This window comes from Dipodomys merriami, unplaced genomic scaffold (genome assembly GCF_024711535.1).
Source record: "Dipodomys merriami isolate MVZ:Mamm:240054 unplaced genomic scaffold, mDipMer1.0.p SCAF_16, whole genome shotgun sequence".
Taxonomy (NCBI): domain Eukaryota; kingdom Metazoa; phylum Chordata; class Mammalia; order Rodentia; family Heteromyidae; genus Dipodomys; species Dipodomys merriami.
The window spans coordinates 20,248,592-20,266,550 of NW_027202937.1; the positions used below are offsets into that span (position 1 = coordinate 20,248,592).

The 17,959-nt window shown below is 38.4% G+C and overlaps 1 pseudogene; it reads left to right on the top strand.

Annotated features, from left to right (window-relative positions):
• The first annotated feature begins 9,209 nt into the window (after positions 1–9,209).
• Positions 9,210–16,656, top strand: LOC138827706 (histone H2A.Z pseudogene; annotated as a pseudogene).
• The last annotated feature ends 1,303 nt before the right edge of the window (positions 16,657–17,959 follow it).

Sequence of the window (17,959 nt, forward strand, 5' to 3'; positions counted from 1 at the left end):
AGAATTCTATCCATACTTAGAGGGAAAAAAAAGTCAAAAGTATTTATCATATGGAAATATCACATGAAACTCCTTTGTACAATTAATGTAGGCTAATAAAAAAATCTATAAGCTGGGCTGGGAAGGTGGCTCAGTGGTAGAGCGCTTGCCTTGCATGCCTGAGGCCCTGGGTTCGATTCCCCAGCACCACATAGCAAAAAGAAAAAAAGCCGGAAGTGGCGCTGTGGCTCAAGTGGTAGAGTGCTAGCCTTGAGCTGAAGAGCTGAGGGACAGCGCCCATGCCCAGAGTTCAGGCCCCACGACCAGACAAAAAAAAAAAAATCTATAAGCTGAAAATGAGCCTTCAGTTAACATTACTTGAATTCTTAGAGCTTTTCCTTAGTATTTCCTTAGTATTCTTAAGTATGCCCATGGCTCAAGCCTGTCATTCCAGCTACTCAGGAGGCTGAGATGTGTGGATTGCAGTCTGAAGCCTGCCTAGGCAGGAAAATCCATGAGACTCTTATCTCTTATTAACCACTAAGAAGCCAAAAGTGAAGCTGTAGCTCAAGTGGTAAAATGCCAACTTTGAGCAAAAAAAAAAAAAAAAAAAAAAACCTAAGGGATATGCGCAGCTCCTGAGTTCAAGCCCCAGTACGGGCATACATCAACAAAAAGAATAGGTAAATCCATAGTATTTCTAAGACATAGGTGGTAGGAATAGGGATCAAATGCTTTCAGGGTCTGGAGTTTTATTTTTTGAGTGATGAAAACATCTAGAACCAGAGGAAGGTACTAGCTGCACTAAATTGTGAACATATTAAATGATGCTATGTTACTCCCTTTAAAATGATTAATTTTATTTTATGTGATTCTGCTTTAAAAACACAACAGAATTCAATGGATGATTCTGAGAGAGGAGGACCTATGTTCATTAGAAAACTCAACCTCTCAGCCCATAAGAAAAGAAAACAATATGTCCTTTTCTGTAGTTCTCACAGGGAAATTCAGACATTGCCATATTCTGAAATCATCTTTCCCAACCCCAGGAAGCGGTGGCCCTGCGGTCACTTAGTCAACAGTGACTGTTCCTTAGGGGCCTGACAGTTGGCACTTAACATCTTTCTTCCTTTTGAAGTTCAGGAAACAATGGAAATACTGTCTTCCATTTTCAGACTTGTCACAACTCTCACAGGACCATCCCTATGAAGAGGTTTTTGTCTGATATACTGATTGAAGTATGTCCAGTTGTTATTGATAGTCTACTTTTCCCCAGAATGATTTATTACATGATTTATATCTACACGACTCAAGAAGCAAAAACCATTTGAAATTCATGTCTATATTGGATAAGATAGCTTTCAAACACAGAGGTTTCCCATAGAAAGAAATATATTTGAAGGATGTTTTTGGCATTCCCTGATAATGCCAAAATTTCTGTCCTGGAGAAATAGAATCAATGGACATAGAACCAACCCACTATGTATTTCAGGGTTTTCCAGAAAGATAAAACCAGTAATATATAAATATGTACATATGTATGCATGTATATGGAGATGTATTGTGGTCATTTGGGGGGGTCATGCAATTATAGAGGCCAAATCATCTTGTCATATTTTATCGGCAGGTTGGAGTCCCAAGAAAACCGTTGGTGTGATTCATCTACATCTAAAGACCTGAGAAGCCAGGAAGCCAATGGTATAAGTCTCAATTTGAAACCAAAGGTCTAACAATCAAGATCTAATGGCTGAGGGCAGAATATGAGTGTCCCAGTTCTAGAGAGAAAGAATTCATTCTTCCTCACTATTTTTTTTTTGTTGTTGTTGTTCTATTTGGCATTGTCAGTGTATTGGAATGCCACCTCCCTTCTTAATGAGAAAGGTCTTTTTTACTTGGTTTATTGATTCAAATTCTAATTTCTTCCAGAAAACTCTACACTGAAATAATGTTTAACCAGCTTTATGGACAACTCTTAGACCTGATTAACACATAAAATTACCCATGTGTGTGTGTGTATACACACATCTCTCTATATATATCCATCTGTATCTCTTTATATATATATATATATATATATATATATATACAGGTATGCATGTATGTAGGTATGTATCTATATCCTTCTATTTGCATATCTATGCTGATATATAGATATATATTCATATTGTGTGCATGGTGGGGAATGGAAAGAACAAGAGAATTATTAACAAGAAATTGGCTCATGCAATTATAGAAACTGGGAAGTCCAAAGACTGGCAGTCAGTCAATAAGTATAGTTCCTGTCAGAAAATTCACAGGCTGTAAAAAAAAAGAGTGAATATCTCAGTTCTAGTCCATAGATAGGAGGGGGGGAAATTGTCCTAGCACAAAGCCGTCAGCCATTCATAGTTCTTACATCCTTGGCTATTTGTTTCTGTCTTCAATTGTTCTATTCAGAGCCTCCTGAGGCCCACTCATGTTATAGAGAACAATCTGCTTTCCTCATTCTTCCAGTTCAGTTGTTCACATCATGCAGGAATATCTACATATGCATATCAAATAAAGTTTGACTCAATGCCTGTCCTTTCTGCAGCCTAGTCAAGTTCATACCAAAAGTTTCCCATCACATCTAATCACAGAACTTTGGACTAAACATTGCATATCCCATATCCCCCAACTCAGGATCTTATCAAAAGCTGCAAATACAAAAATTTGTTAAAGGAGACTCTAGTTCCTTTTTTCCCCTCCTGTGTTTCTTAAGAAACACAGTCAAGGAAACTATTTAAGTGGTTTCTAGGCCAAATGAAGTATTTAAAAGTTAATTGCATTGATATTATTAGCCTTGGATATTGGATGTAGCACTTATAAAAGTGAAAATGAGAAAGAGAAGACTTGGTCATCTTTACAGACCTGTAGAAGTGCTCAGAGACTGGCATGTAAAGAACCAAGTAAGAACATACAAAAGAATCACATAGTACATTAAAAACAACAGGAACAAAGAAAAAACCTCATGTCCATATCTTAGGGCTCATTTTGCTTAGCATCATCTTATATGGTCATATGTACTATGTGATTCTTCTGTTTCTTTTGTATGTTCTTCCCCCTTGTTGATGTATTTGATTCTGGTGCCCTGTATCTTGTATATACATTTTTCTAATTTGGGAAAGGCAAGGGAAAAAACAAAGAGAGTACAGACACTATGTTGAAAAGGAACTTTGCAACTTTGCAGGGGAGGTAGGAGGTGGGGAGGTGAGGATGGAAGGGATGGTAGGGGAAAAAACAAAGGAGGGGGTAAGAATGCTTAAGAGAAAATGTACTCATTACCTTACTCATGTACCCCTCTGTACAATATCTTTACAATAAAAAATATTAAAAAAATAAATAAATAAAAAGAATGAAATAAGAGCTAAGCCTGGGATGAACTGAAGTACATGACCTAGGACTTCTTGTTGCAATGGGTTAACGTGATCAATTGGTCTCATTGGCAGAGGCAAGTTTATACCAAAGCGTACTCTTACTTGGGTGGCATAGAACTTGAAGACATGAACCTTGAAATGAAACAAGCTGGCCAAGTAAAACATGTTTCATATGCCCAATGATTCCAAGAATAAGTTTATGTTTTTATCAGTTTCTTCAGTTGTAAAAGAGTCAAATGAGATAGTACTGGCCTTGGTGACTCTGTAAACTAAACACCTGATTCAACATACGATTCAACAGGTATATGCTCAGTACAAATACTAATATGTCTTACAACTGTATGAGCATTTTTGGAAATTTATCATATATATGACTAAAGACTGAAGATTTCAGCATTTCATACTGCCAGGGGATAGTAAATGGAAGCCAGAAATATGGCTCCAGTTTACAGATAAAGATCCCAATTTATCCACCCATGTCAAGCTTACGAGGGCAACAATGCCTAAGAGAATAGGAGCAGGTGCAGCCTGTGTCCATGGACCCCAAAGGCCCTATCAGGGAACTGCATGTGCCAATATACCACACACACGCAAAGAGAGATGTGGCAGGTTTCAGTAACTCTTTGGAGAATAAGGAAAATGTACATGAGCAATTACAACCAAATCTAGATCATTAATGGACTGCCATTGTTGGACAAATGGCCCCATACAAGTGGCCTTTTCTGGAATGTTCCAGTTTTAAAGAATTCCTTGCATAATCCTTATCCTAGGCTTCCATGTGTGAGGGTTCTCTTCCATAGCCATCAGGCTCCATTTTGTTAAGGTTTGACATTGGTGACTCCATCTTGATACTGGCAACTTTCACAAATACAAATGTAATCTTCTGGGCTGGGAAGGTGGCTCAGTGGTAGAGTGCTTGCCTTGCATGCCTGAGGCCCTGGGTTCAATTCCTTAGCACCACATAAGCAAAAAGAAAAAAGCCGGAAGTGGCGCTGTGGCTCAAGTGGTAGAGCGCTAGCCTTGAGCTGAAGAGCTGTGGGACAGCGCCCAGGCCCAGAGTTCAGGCCCCCTGACCGGACCCAAAAAAAAAAAAAATGTAATCTTCTGTATACTCCTGAGACTTCACAGTTTCACTTCTAGGAGACAAACTTCCCACCCCCTCTGCAGCTAAATCAACTTCTGGGCCAAGCAATAACAGCAAAGAGGCATGGGGTTCAGGCTGCTACCTCTTGTCCCTCCTCCACTCACCTAAAAGCCATAACTCACCTTTAGGGATTGGTGCCTGAATGAGCCAGCAAGCCAATCTCTTGGAGGAAGGCACGACTTTTTGGTATTGTTTGTTTCCTGAAAATTGATGTTCTAAGGAAAAAGAGATTCTCTCACACATTGAGGACTTATGGCAAAAGATGAGCAAAATAGAAACAAGTTGTAGGACTGGAGAGAGAAAGAAGAATGAAAGAGAAAAAAGCAGCTTGATTAGTAAATTCATGGCTTAGGAGCAACCGTAAAGCCCGCATAGCTGACAAAATAGTAACATATACATATACGTATATATATGTATGTACGTATGCATGTACGTATGTATGTATGTAAAAAGAACCTAGTGTGCTAATGAGTACCTTTCCCATCATCCTTTCTCCTATAGCAGAGGAATTAGCACATCCCTTGTATGCTACTGAGTAATTTTCCCACCATCCTCTTTTCCTCTCCCAGAAAAATTAGAACACACCCTGTATGTTAATGAGTAGCTCCCCATCATCCTCTGCTCCTCTAGCAGAGGAGTCAGAACACATCCTGTGGATCACAAAAGAGAACACTATTTTTGTAAAAAGCCAGAGCTACAAAAATCAAGGCAGTGGAATAAGGTTCTACAAGTTTAGTTGATAAACCATCAAATGTTTTATGTCGTGGGGGAAGGGTGATAATGGCTTTTAATTGCTACATCGGTTTTGACTGGCTCTTCAACTCAGGTCTTAGCTGCAAAGCCTTGGGCTGTGTTATGATATAGCCCCCAATGCACACAGCTTGCCTCCACAATCCCACCTTGCTGAGTGTACGTACCTCTCAGTGGATTCATAGATTAAGTTAGAATTAAATAGATTAAGTTAGAATGCATCAAAACCAAAGTTTTCCTATGGGCTTGTGCCACCTGGAGAACCCAGCATCCTGTTAGGTGTTCAAGAGAATGCTAGGGCTTTCCCTCTGCCCAAAATGCTCCTTCTGTTTTAGTGATGGTAGGGGGTGGGGTGGAGGGTCTGAGTATCTAGTATACCAATACTCCTAGATTCAAGTAACACCACATTAAACAGAGCACTGAGGTTTTAAGAGAGGGGAACTTTCAGCAGCCTCAGTGATTTAGAGCAGTACCTCTCACACATTCGTAAATCGCCTAGGGAGCTTGTTAAAATTCGGTTTCTGAATCAGTAGTTCTGTATGTCTCCCAGAATCCCAGGTGAGGCAGGCGGCCGCTTTGGTCTAAGATCTTGCATTCTGAGGAGCAAGAAGGGGGAGAACAATTGTGAGCAAGCACAGTGCCAGTGTGTGCAAGTAGAGCCAGAGTCATATTAATAATGCATCAAAGTTAGAGTTAGAGAGGAAAAAAAGAAAACCTCTTTATGGTCATCCATAAGCATGTGTGCCCCTGAGATTACCCCCCAAATTAGCCAGCACAGGGGGGAATCTTTGAATAATTGCTCATTCCCAGCTCAATGCATGATTCTTAAGTAGAAAGGCCAAAATACAAATTTGCACCTGTGAAACAAATCCACACCTACTGTACCAAGCATGTGTGTCCCTCTACAAGGTCTTTGTTGTGCACTTATCAAAGGTGCAGATACACAGTGCACTTTCTAGGATTCCAAGGTAATTGATGGAGAGTGGTGGTGGTCAGGATATAGAGAAGCAGGAACTCCTTACAGAGCCTAAATTAACAGAAGAGAATTGCAAGCATGTTATCTAGTCTCATCCTCTAGAATGATTAATGGGGAAACTCTTCCCATTTCACGCTGGCTGGGGGTAGGATGGAGAGGGGTGGAGAGTATGGCACAGACTCTAATCTGGAGAAGAATCTAGGGCTAAAATCATAGACAGTGTTGTTCCATTTTATGGCTTTGTCTCTCTTCTACAGTGTGAAGACTTTCAATTTTTTGTTTAACCTTGACTATTGGGTAAAACATTTTCCAATCCTAAAACTACCAAAGAACGTGAAAGGTATGGATTCTAGGAGATGTTTAGCAACTCGAATGGCTTAGCAGAAAAGAGCAAGGCCTAGTGTGCTGTTGACATTCAACATCAGCTTCAAACATCACAAAAGCAAATCGAGGGTGTTTGGGGGAAGCCCCTGCTTGCGCACTTGGTCATGTGTACACACCAACTGCAGCAAGTCTATGCAGCGTATTTGCAACAAGCCTACTAGGGTATTCGCAACCACTGAAAACAGGCTGGGTCCAGTGTGTTTCATCTGTTACCAGAAACCTTGGCAAGGACTTCATGCTCAGAGCAGGGTTGATTTACAGTTGGAGGGGGGAAAAATGGAAGGGAGAAATATTAAAATAAAGTGCAATCATGTTTCTATTTAAAAATGGTTACTGCCAGCAGTATTGCAAAATAATGTTGGCCTCCAACCAGAAAGCTGCACCTGCACTGACTCCAGCTGTAGCATGCTGGAGCCTCACTGCGATTGCTCAATAACTCTCCTATTTAGCACCACTGGCGAAAATTTGGCAACTCGTATATAGACACAAACACACACATATATGCACACAACACACACACACACACACACACACACACACACACACACAAAACGGCAATTTGCTTAGCCCCATGTCTTTAAACTCAAAGTGATTTTGTTTAGAATTGTCTAGATTGTAACTACTTTCAGAAGATTTTTTTTTCCTCTCACTCTCAAGATGAAATTATATGTGGATTTATATCCCCAAACAAGTGCCACCTATCCTGTGAATGCACCTCTAGTTCTTCAGTTTAACATCTGCACAACTCTGAGGAAATCACCTACTTTTAGAGATAGCCATTATAAAGCTAACACCACTTGGGTGATGGTGACTCGGAAGGCTGATATCTGAGGGTCTCCGTTCAAAGCTAGCCAACTCTTATCTCCTACTAAGCAGAAAGTGAAAAAGAAGCCAGAAATAGAGCTGTGTTTCAGGTGGTAGACCACTAGTCTTGAATGAAAGAATTAAGAGACAGTGGCCCAGTCCCTGAGTTCAAGCCCTCTTCCAAAAAAAAAAAAAAAAAATAGTAAGGTCATGGTCTTTTTAAGGAACTCTTGGTACAAAGTATGGCAATAATCCTGATGTTATAACATGTAAGAAATACCTCACCAATAGAAGAGCTCATTTCAGTGTCTGGAAAGAACTTGACAGAGTACTAGAATAAGAAGACAAGATGCTGAGCATCAAGTCCACAATAGCTGCCTTTCTGTTCATCTGTGGACTAAACTCTTCTCATGGTTTCTCCACTGCACAACAGGAGTTACAGGACCTATCCTGCCTAGATCATTGTGGTGAAATGAAAAATCTGATGGAAAGGAGAAGGGAGACGTGAATTTTACAACCCCATGTCTATGCAACCCAAGTTGCTCAGCTGAAACCAGAGCTTATTTTAAACCCCATGAAGCAACTCAGAAAAGAAGTAGAATGTGGGTCACCATGTTTCCTTCCTTGTATTACTTATCTCAGTCACTTGTGAAATAATTATTTTTCTCTTCCTCACAAACATTCTCCAAATAATTCTGTAGCACGAATGTGAGTAGAAGATAGTAATAACGATCAAGTGTTGTTCTTGCAAAGTCCCCTTCTCCTTGGTATCTTTAGATGCCATTTGAAGGTCAATGACTTGTGGATTGGGTTTTCTGTGAAGAACAGACAGAAATTGAAGAAAGGAGTTTTAAGAGATAAATGAGGAGGAAAAAAATATATGAAGAAAGATTGATATTGACTTGGATTTCTCTAAATTCTTGGTTTTCTTTCTTTTTTCAATATTAGGCTTTGAGCTCAGGGCTTGTACTTGCTAGGAAAGTACCCTACCATTTAACCGACACACTCAACTCTTTTTGCCTTAGCTATTTTTTCAGTTAGGATCTTGCATTATTTTGTTCAAGCTAGCCTAGGCTGCAATCCTATTTATACCTCCTAAGAAGTTGGGATGACAGCCACACCACCACTCTCAGCTTGTTTATTGAAATTAGGTCTCTCATGTGTGTGTGTGTGTGTGTGTGTGTGTGTGTGTGTGTGTGTGTGTGTGTATAATTATTTTATTTTTTGCTCAGGCTGGACTTAAACTAAGATCCTCCTAATCTCATCTTTTGCATAGTAAGGATTAGAGACATTATCTACCTCCCTTGGCCCTAAATCATTATTACTTCTTTTAAAGCTGTCCTAAAAAATAAGAACAGCCAAATTTAATATCTACATTTCCTTTCTTATTGTGTCCTCAGATGGAAGAGCAGAGACACGTAAACAAATAATTATAAGAAAACATTCCAAGTGCAATAGCAGAAAAGCACAGAAGAGAGATGTTTAATATGGCTCCTAGGAATCAGAAAAGGCTTCTAAAACAGGAAATTCCTCAACTAAGGAATAATAATGATGCCATAATACTCAGTGAGCAGTCAGGGAACCTGTGCTCCCCAAGAAAATCCCATTTCCAGCTGGAACCAGTTCTCATTTCCTCCAATAACGTCTGTGAAAATATCCTTTTTGTTTCATATAGAACTTTATGCCAAGCCTCAGTAAACACATACAGTTTAATTGCAGGTGCTAATTCTGTTATGTTATTCAAAAGCATTTAAGTATTTTCAAATCTCTGTTAGCCATGGGGAGTGGAGGACACTTGCTATTTTTCTTGCAAGTCAGAGATCAAGCATTTTACTACCAAGTGAATAATATTGACTTTTCAGATGTGTGGATCTTGAGAGCAACATATGCAAAAATGACGCTGGTTAGAACCTGGTGAGGAATTAGAGAGGCTCTCTTTCATAAACAAAATACCAAACAAAAGGATTGGGAACACGCCCTGAGTGGTACATAGCAAGCATTGAGTGGTACATAGCAAGCATGGGGCTCTGAGTTTAATCCCTAGTCTGGAAGGCAAGAAGGAAGGAAGGAAGGAAGAAGAAAGGAAGGAAGGAAGGAAGGAAGGAAGGAAGGAAGGAAGGAAGGAAGGAAGGAAGGGAGGGAGGGAGGGAGGGAGGGAGGGAGGGAGGGAGGGAGGGAGGGAGGGAGGGAAAAGAGGGAGAGAGAAACCATATACAGTCTTGAGGAGAAATCAGAGAAGTTCTGGAATGTATTTCCATTCTTCTCCTCTTAGTTAAATAATGACTACAACTTTTTCTAAGTTTAATTAAAATGTCTCCACATACTCCAAGAAAAATTCTTTACTAATTTCTAACATTGATCTGAGAATTAATTATTGTTCACTGTTGTTCAGAAACAACATTGGATGAGATTTTTTTTAATAGAAATATCTTTTGTAAACCACATCCTACTTCATGATCTTTTTCAGGAAGTTATTTTATGTCGCTTATTGTATGCCTACAGGTAGAAGGAAGGTATGTGGTAAGTTCACATAGAAGCACACTGTAAGTTGTTTGCATAAGTGGATGCCAAACTTCAGAAGGAGCATGAAAGGCTTCATATTCCATATGCACCTTCTTTGCTTTACATTGAGTTATGGACTTTCAAATTAGCAAACTAGGTGTCTTATTTCCCCCCAAAAAAGAAAGAATTCATCAGAAATTCATTAATAAGGCTGTTGGTTTGACCTTGGTTATCTCATGAGCAGTTCATTTCTAGATATTGTAATCAGAATTTAATGTCTCAAGGACGACAAGAATATCATCTAAAACAGAATTGAAATTTGGTTCTGATTTTTCTCACCAGCATTGAATTCTTCTGAAAAACGTGTAAGTCTTCTCTATGTGCTTGGCCTACTAACACATAACTTAAGAGCCCGGGGAGTAAAATCCTGACAGTTCCTATTAAGGTAAAAATGAGGTTACAGAATTCATTTTTAAAGTTTCTTCTAACTTTATTTTTTATTTTGGAAAAAAAATTAAACTGGCACTACCAAATTTAATGACAAGGCTACCCTGCTGAGTTTGGAGCCCAGAAAGCTATTGTCTCCCTGGTCTATAGATCCTACTCTGCTGTAATGTTTTTTATAATGCGACTAATAACCAGCCATCAGCCATAAATGGCTTGTCATCTCTTTGGTGCACACAGCAATCTCTGGAGCAGTGATGCTGACAAATGAACCTGCATAATCACTTTGGATTTCTTTGTTACATCTCACAGTGTGAAGATGGCTTCCTCTCAGCACGTCACCAAAAAACAAACAAGCGCTATTGCCTGTCCTCTCCATCAATCTCTCCTTATTGTTGTCATCCAAACCCCTGGGCTGTGCCCACATCCACCCATCCTCCTCTTAGGAAAGTAACATGCCCCAGACCTTTGAGTTTAGACCTATGTTATCCTTCTTGCTCTGTTCCTTTGCCAACTGTACCTCAAAAAGAAACGGAAATCCACAGAGCAAAGGATAGAAAGAATGCAAACTTTCTCTGCTTTACCAGTGCTATTTGCCCTGGAAAAATAATAATAATAATAATAAGCTCATTAAAATCCAGTTGAGTCTGACATTTTTCCCTTTTACCTTTTCAATCTTTTTATAGTTTGAAATCATTAACTAGCAGCATGAAGCTCAAAGGTAGCTCACGCCATCTAGGAAACAGTGACACATTTGACAATAATACTTTTGAAGAGCCTGTCACATTCTCTTCCCCAAACAAGTCTCATTAATGCTCAAACTGTCTTTCTTTTCTCTCTGCTTCTTTTCTCCTGATTTCTCTCTAATTAGCTTGGGTTTTTTATGCTCCCTTGTTCCACAGTTTGAGCTTAAAAAAAGAGAGAGAGAGGTGGATGTCATTTCCATGAACCCCAAGGCCAAGTTAATCAGCAGAATTAATGACTCTATTACCCATTAGACTGGGGGCGGTAACGCTTAACTCTAAGCACCCAGTGTTCAATCTCTACCATACTTCTTCATTTTTGCCATGACAATTGTAAACTTTTGTTCTCTCAGAACAAACTCAGAGGTTAACCCATTTGTACAGCATTTCTTTCTTTCTTTTTTTTTTTCCTCCAGGGGTGTGTGTATCAGGAAGAGAGGCTGAAAGTGTAGCCACCTCTGGCTGTAGTGTTCATGGGGCTGGGAGTGGAGGGAGCATCATGACATTAAATGAGAATAGATGAAAGGAACTTCCAGGGAAACCAGACATTGAGTCCTAACCTAGTGGTCCCTGCATGACACACTGCAATCAATAATTCCTTCCTACGGAACATTTCAGAGTTGCGACCATCACAAAAGACAATCCTCCCTACTTTTTGAAAAATCATGCTGTGGAGATGAAAGATGCATGGAGATTGAAACCAGTGGGCAAGTTGATTTGATACATTTTTTAACAAACGAGCATGATTGAGGGTTGAATAATACTAGAAAGTTTATGTTCAATGGATGGAAGTGCAAAAACTCTACTAGTAGTATGATTGTTTTATCTGTGACAAGGTTTCAGGGATTTTCCCCGTGTATTCTAAACATAAACCCTAATGCAAAGCCAAGGAATTATTTAGTAGGTGGTTCAAAACACATTATTGTAGGAATATCTACTGCAACTTACCAGCAAATTAGGAAAGTTTTGCTTTCATAACTCAAGAAAAGCACCCTCCACATGGGTTTCCCACTTAATTTTGTTTGTTTATTTATTTATTGTGCTAGTCATTCATGGGGCTTGAACTCAGAGCCTGAGCACTATCTCTGATCAGTTTTACTCAAAGCTGGAGCTCTATCACCTGCCACAGCTCCGCTCCCAGCTTTAACTCAGGATGTGGTTGTTGTCCCTGAGCATTTTTGTTCATGACTAGTACTCTACCACTTGAGACACAGCTCCACTTGCAGCATTTTTTTTGGTAGTTTATTGAGGATAAGGGTCTCACAGACTTTGTTGCCCATGCTGACTTCAGACGTCAATTCTTAGATCTCAGCCTCCTGAGTAAGCAGGATTGCAGACATGAGCCACCAGTGCCCAGTTTCAATTTAATTGTTAATGCACTATTAAGAAAAGGGTACAGAAATTAATTCATATGTATCTGGATAATCAAGTAGACTTGCAAAGAACATAAATACCAAGACTACTTCAAAGAAAATGCTTTCTTCCATTGTTCTTCAGTCATAACTCTACTTTCATTTAATATAGAAAGCTTTTTTTGTTATTTGGTAGATTCCTCTTGCCCACAAAGATGAGTAGAAAGACTTCTGATTAGAAGAAAAATCTTGCCCTTGTTGGATTTAAAGTATCCTGAGCCAAAAACAGAATGTGTTCATTGCTTATGCCTCCCAGCCTTTCCTGGTCTTCATCTGTACTTCAGTCTACAAAATATACCTGAAAGGATATTGGTAACAATGCTCCTCTTAATATGGACTTTATTCTTTGGCTACAGGTATTCACCAAGACAAGGATATTTTTGTTGAATGGTCTTCTTGTCAAGGGAAATCCTCAGGGCATTAAAAAAATATTTGAAGTCAAGAAAGACATCTCAGCTAGTTATTAATGGGTGTTTTGTGTTATAAAGGGGCATTGGTGATAGTTGGTCAGAAAAGGATGTATATTTGCTATGTTCAATGTTAAGTGCTATGTTAAATGTCACTTAAAATATAAGCCACAGAGATTTTTTTCATTTTGTTTCCTTTTTTTTTCTTCTGGAAACTGTCTTACTATGTAGCCCACACTGACTAAAACACCATAATCTTCTTTCCTCAACCTCCTAAGAGCTGGGATTACAGATGCACAACATTGCACTCAGCCTTCAAGTTACCCTTGATGTGTAGTCATCAAGTATGACATAAAAGAGAACATATCACAAAAATGACCAATCAAGGTTTACATACCAAGAAGGGACGCTCTAGCATCTTATTTTGAGAGACAATGATAGATATTTGTCCCAAATCTGAAACTTAGGGAATAAAAATTTCAGTCCCAACTTTCCAACCCCTCAATGACCAACCACAGAATAAAGATGGGGAAAAGTACACATTTTAGTGTTGCATTTGCTTTATTTGTATATAAGGAATAATAACAACAGTGATATCATGTTAAAGTGTGTCACTGTATGTATTAGCTTTCTGTTACTACACCAAATGCCTGAGATAATTGGATAATAATATGAAAATAATTATTTTAGATCTCTGTTTTGGAGGCTTCAATCCATAATCAGTCAGCCTGGTTGCTTTTGAGTTTTGGACAAGTTCAAACCCTAATATGGCCAAAGAAAAAGTAATGACTAATAAGTAAAGACAATATTTTTGTCTCAGCAGATGCTAAGAAAGTATTTGATGGAAATGTCCTCCCATACATGATAAAAATTTAACATCAATATAAATGCCAGCTTCCGGGCTAGTGGTAAGTCCCCAGTACTGTTCAGATGAAAGTCAAGACTAATAGTAATTTCTGATAACATTCCACTTTTTACTCTTATGAACATATAAAATGAACTTCTTTAAAAAACATAACAATGAGAGTTTCAAATTGTTTTAAAATGCTATCTTTGTATACTTTAATATATCCAAAGACTCAAATAAAGCCAGGAGCCAGTAGTTCACACCTGTAATCTTAGCTACTCAGGAGGCTGAGATCTGAGGATTGCAGTTCAAAGCCAGATTGAGCAGGAAAGTCCTTGAGACTCTTAACTACAATTAACCACCAGAAAACTGGAAGTGGTGCTGTGGCTCAAAATGGTAAGGTGCTAGCCTTGAATATAAAAGCACAGGGACAGCACCCAGGCCCTGAGTTCAACAACTATGACTGACAACAACAAAAATGAAACACTCAAATTTAAAAAAATAGAAAATTAGGAATTTGTGTAAATGGCCTTTTAGATCTTGGTGGAGTCTTTGATAAGGGAACTTGATTCTACATTGAGTAGGGTCATAGTTGAACAGAGGCAAAGGACATTCCATTGATGTCAGGATGAAGGTTTTGATTTATGAGATTTAACAGCAGAGCTCAAAATCCTAAGCTACTAATATAGGTTCCTATGTCCTCATACTTTCTCAAATCGCTATGAAGAATTATTTCCTTAAAAACTCAAAAAAAAATGAACCTAATTTACTTTTTAAAAAGATCAAATTATTTTCATGTAAATTAGATGAATCCCAGAACCCCCAAATATTTAAGGAAATAAGAAAAGCTAAAAGTAAAAGTAGCCAGGTTGCAAGTGGCTCACATATGCATTCTTAGCTACTAAGGAGATTGAGATACAGAGGAGCACAGTTCAAAGCCAGCCTGAGCAGAAAAGATTACTAGACTCCATTTCCAAAAAACAACCAACAAAAACCTATGCTGTAAAAGGCAGGTGGAAGGGTCAACAAATACAATCATGCTAGTCAGTATTCACTATGTGGAAAATGACCTATGTAACTTATGGGCAGGAATGGGAGGGGGGAAACTAAAGCAAAGGATGGTTTGACATTGTCAAAAAAAAAAAAGAAATGTGCATATTACCTGACTTATGAAATGCTACCTCCTCTTTACAATATCTTAATAATAATTATAAAAATTGAAGTTAAAGGAAAACTTGGGCTAAAGGAATGACACAAGCCTAGCAGACAAGCCAAGCAAGCATTAGGTTTTTTACTTCAAGATCCAGTGCTGGGGGCAGAAGGGCAGATGGAGAGGCGAGGAGGGAAGGAGAGGGAGGAAGAGAGGAAGAAAGAGAAAGAAAGAGGAATATAAAATCATAAAACAATATTTACACTATCTGTTCAACAAGAAGTGTACGCATTGCTTTACATATGTAATTGTAACTCCTCTGTAAATCACCTTGACAATAAAATTGGATTTAAAAAAAGATTTACACTATCTGGCAGTTAGCCAAAACTTAGTCGACATTCAAAGAAGAGGGGGAGGGGAACAACACATAATAATGAGGAAAAATACACAGTACATGCACACCCAGAAATGGCACAGATAATAGAATGAGTAGAAAAGATGATAAAACAGCAATTGTAATCCATACATTCTAAAAGATAAAGGAAAGAAAATGTGCTCTAAGGAAAAATGCTAAATGTATACAAATGAATCAAGACGAATTTCAATAGACAAAGAAATAGCATATCTATAATGGAAAGTGGGATAGTATAAGGTTAGATATTATAGAAGAAATTGAACTTGAATAAATAACAATAGAAACTATCCAAGATGGAAAATGTAATAAGAACATGAAGAAATTGTGAGGCTGCCCAACTATCCTAACATGTTTCCATTCAGTCCTAGTACTATCAGAAAGGAGGAGAAATTGTTCAACAGATGATGCCTACATTTGATTTAAAAAAACAACTACAGCGCAGTTTGAATCACGGTGCGACGACCGAGTAGGTGTCCGAGGCCTCGCCATGCATCCGACTAGCCTTTTCTCTGCCTTGCTTGCGTGAGCTTCAGCAGAATTCGAGATAGCTGGTGGTAAGGCTGGGAAGTACTCCGGAAAGGCCAAGACAAAGGTGGTTTCCCGCTCGCAAAGAGCCGGCTTGCAGTTCCCAGTTGGCCGTATTCATCGACACCTGAAATCTAGGACAACCAGCCTTGGACGTGTAGGAGGGACCCCCGCTGTGTACAGCACAGCCATCCTGGAATACCTCATCGCTGAGGTACTTGAATTGGCAAGAAATGCATCAAAAGATTTAAAGGTAAAGCGTATTACCCCTCGTCACTTGCAACTTGCTATTCGTGGAGATGAAGAATTGGACTCTCTCATCAAGGCTACCATTGCTGGTGGTGGTGTCATCCCCCACATCCACAAGTCTCTTATTGGGAAGAAAGGACAACAGAAGACTGTCTAAAGGATGCCTGGATTCCTTGTTATCTCAAGACTCTAAATACTCTTAACAGCTGTCCAGTGTTGGTGATTCCAGTGGACTGTATCTCTGTGAAAAAACACAATTTTGCCTTTTTGTAATTCTATTTGAGCAGGTTGAAAGTTTAATTAGCTTTCCAACCAACCAAATTTCTGCATTCGAGTCTTAACCATATTTAAGTGTTACTGTGGCTTCAAAGAAGCTATTGATTCTGAAGTAGTGGGTTTTGATTGAGTTAACTGTTTTTAAAAAACTGTTTGGATTTTAATTGTGATGCAGAAGTTATAGTAACAACATTTGGTTTTGTACAGACATTATTTCCACTCCAGTGGATAAGCTCAATAAAGGTCATATCCCAAAAGAACAACAACTACTATTACAAATGTACAACTTGAAAAATCTCAACAAATTCCAAGCACAAAGAAGATGAAGAAAATGATTGACACTTGTTACAATCAATTTATTTCAAAACAGTAAAAAAGAGGAACATTTAAAAGTGAGCCAAGAAAAATGAGCATTATCTATGAAGGATAAGATGAAGAGTGACAACAGACTTGTTAGAAACAATGCCAGAAAGAATACAATGGAACAACTTTATTTACTTATCTATTTATTTATTTATTTGAAATTGCAAGTTTCAAGAGAATAAAATCTCAACATAATTATTAATAGAGAGAAAAAGAAAGTCACAATTCTGGACATGTTTATTTCAAAAGGATTAACTTTAAGATGGTCTAAGAAAACAGATGATCAACCTGGAGCCTTAAATCTAGAGAGAATATTTTTCAAAATAAAGACCTTTTGAACAAAAGCTTAAAAAAAAACTGCTGAAAGCTCACTATAAGAAATGATAACATAAGTCCTTCAAGCACAGGAAAATTATACCATGAAGGAATTTGCATACCAACAAAGGAGTAGAGGACAGAAGAAGAAGTAAACATTTAGCTACAAAAGGGGCTAGGAAGGTGGCTCAGTGGTAGAGTGCTTGCCTTGCATGCATGAGGCCCTGGGTTTGATTCCTCAATACCACATAAGCAGAAGAAGCCAGAAGTGGTGCTGTGGCTCAAGTGGTAGAGCTTAAGCCTTGTGCTGAAGAGCTCAGGAACAGCGCCCAGGCCCAGAGTTCAGGCCCCATGAATGACAAAAATAAAAATAAAAATAAAAAAGATACAGTTATTTTCAGTTATTTCAAAAGATAATTTTTAATGCAATAATAGCAAAATGTGATCTCATTACATCTGCATCAGTAACTATATAATAAAAATAACACACAGGCCAGGAGAAATGAATAAAAGTACATGAATTCATCTGTGAACAGATACATTCTTGCAGGATTTGTGTACAAATTGACATGCTGGCTCTAAATTCATTATGGAAATGCAAGATCTTGAGGAAAGAATTCTTTTAAGAAAGAATGAAGTTATGGATTTTCACTGCCTAATCTTCAGATTGTATGGTATTCTCAAATGAAAGACAGATCAATGGTGCTAAAGACAACCCAGAAATAAGCTCACACAAGTATAGTCAAATGACTTTTGACACAGTGCCAAGGTTGTCCATTGGGGAAAGACTTATCCTCTCAGTAAAAGGTGCTACATCAATTCATTAGATAAACAGATAATTTTGTGCAAAGAAAAGAAACAAAATTTTAGAAACTTTAT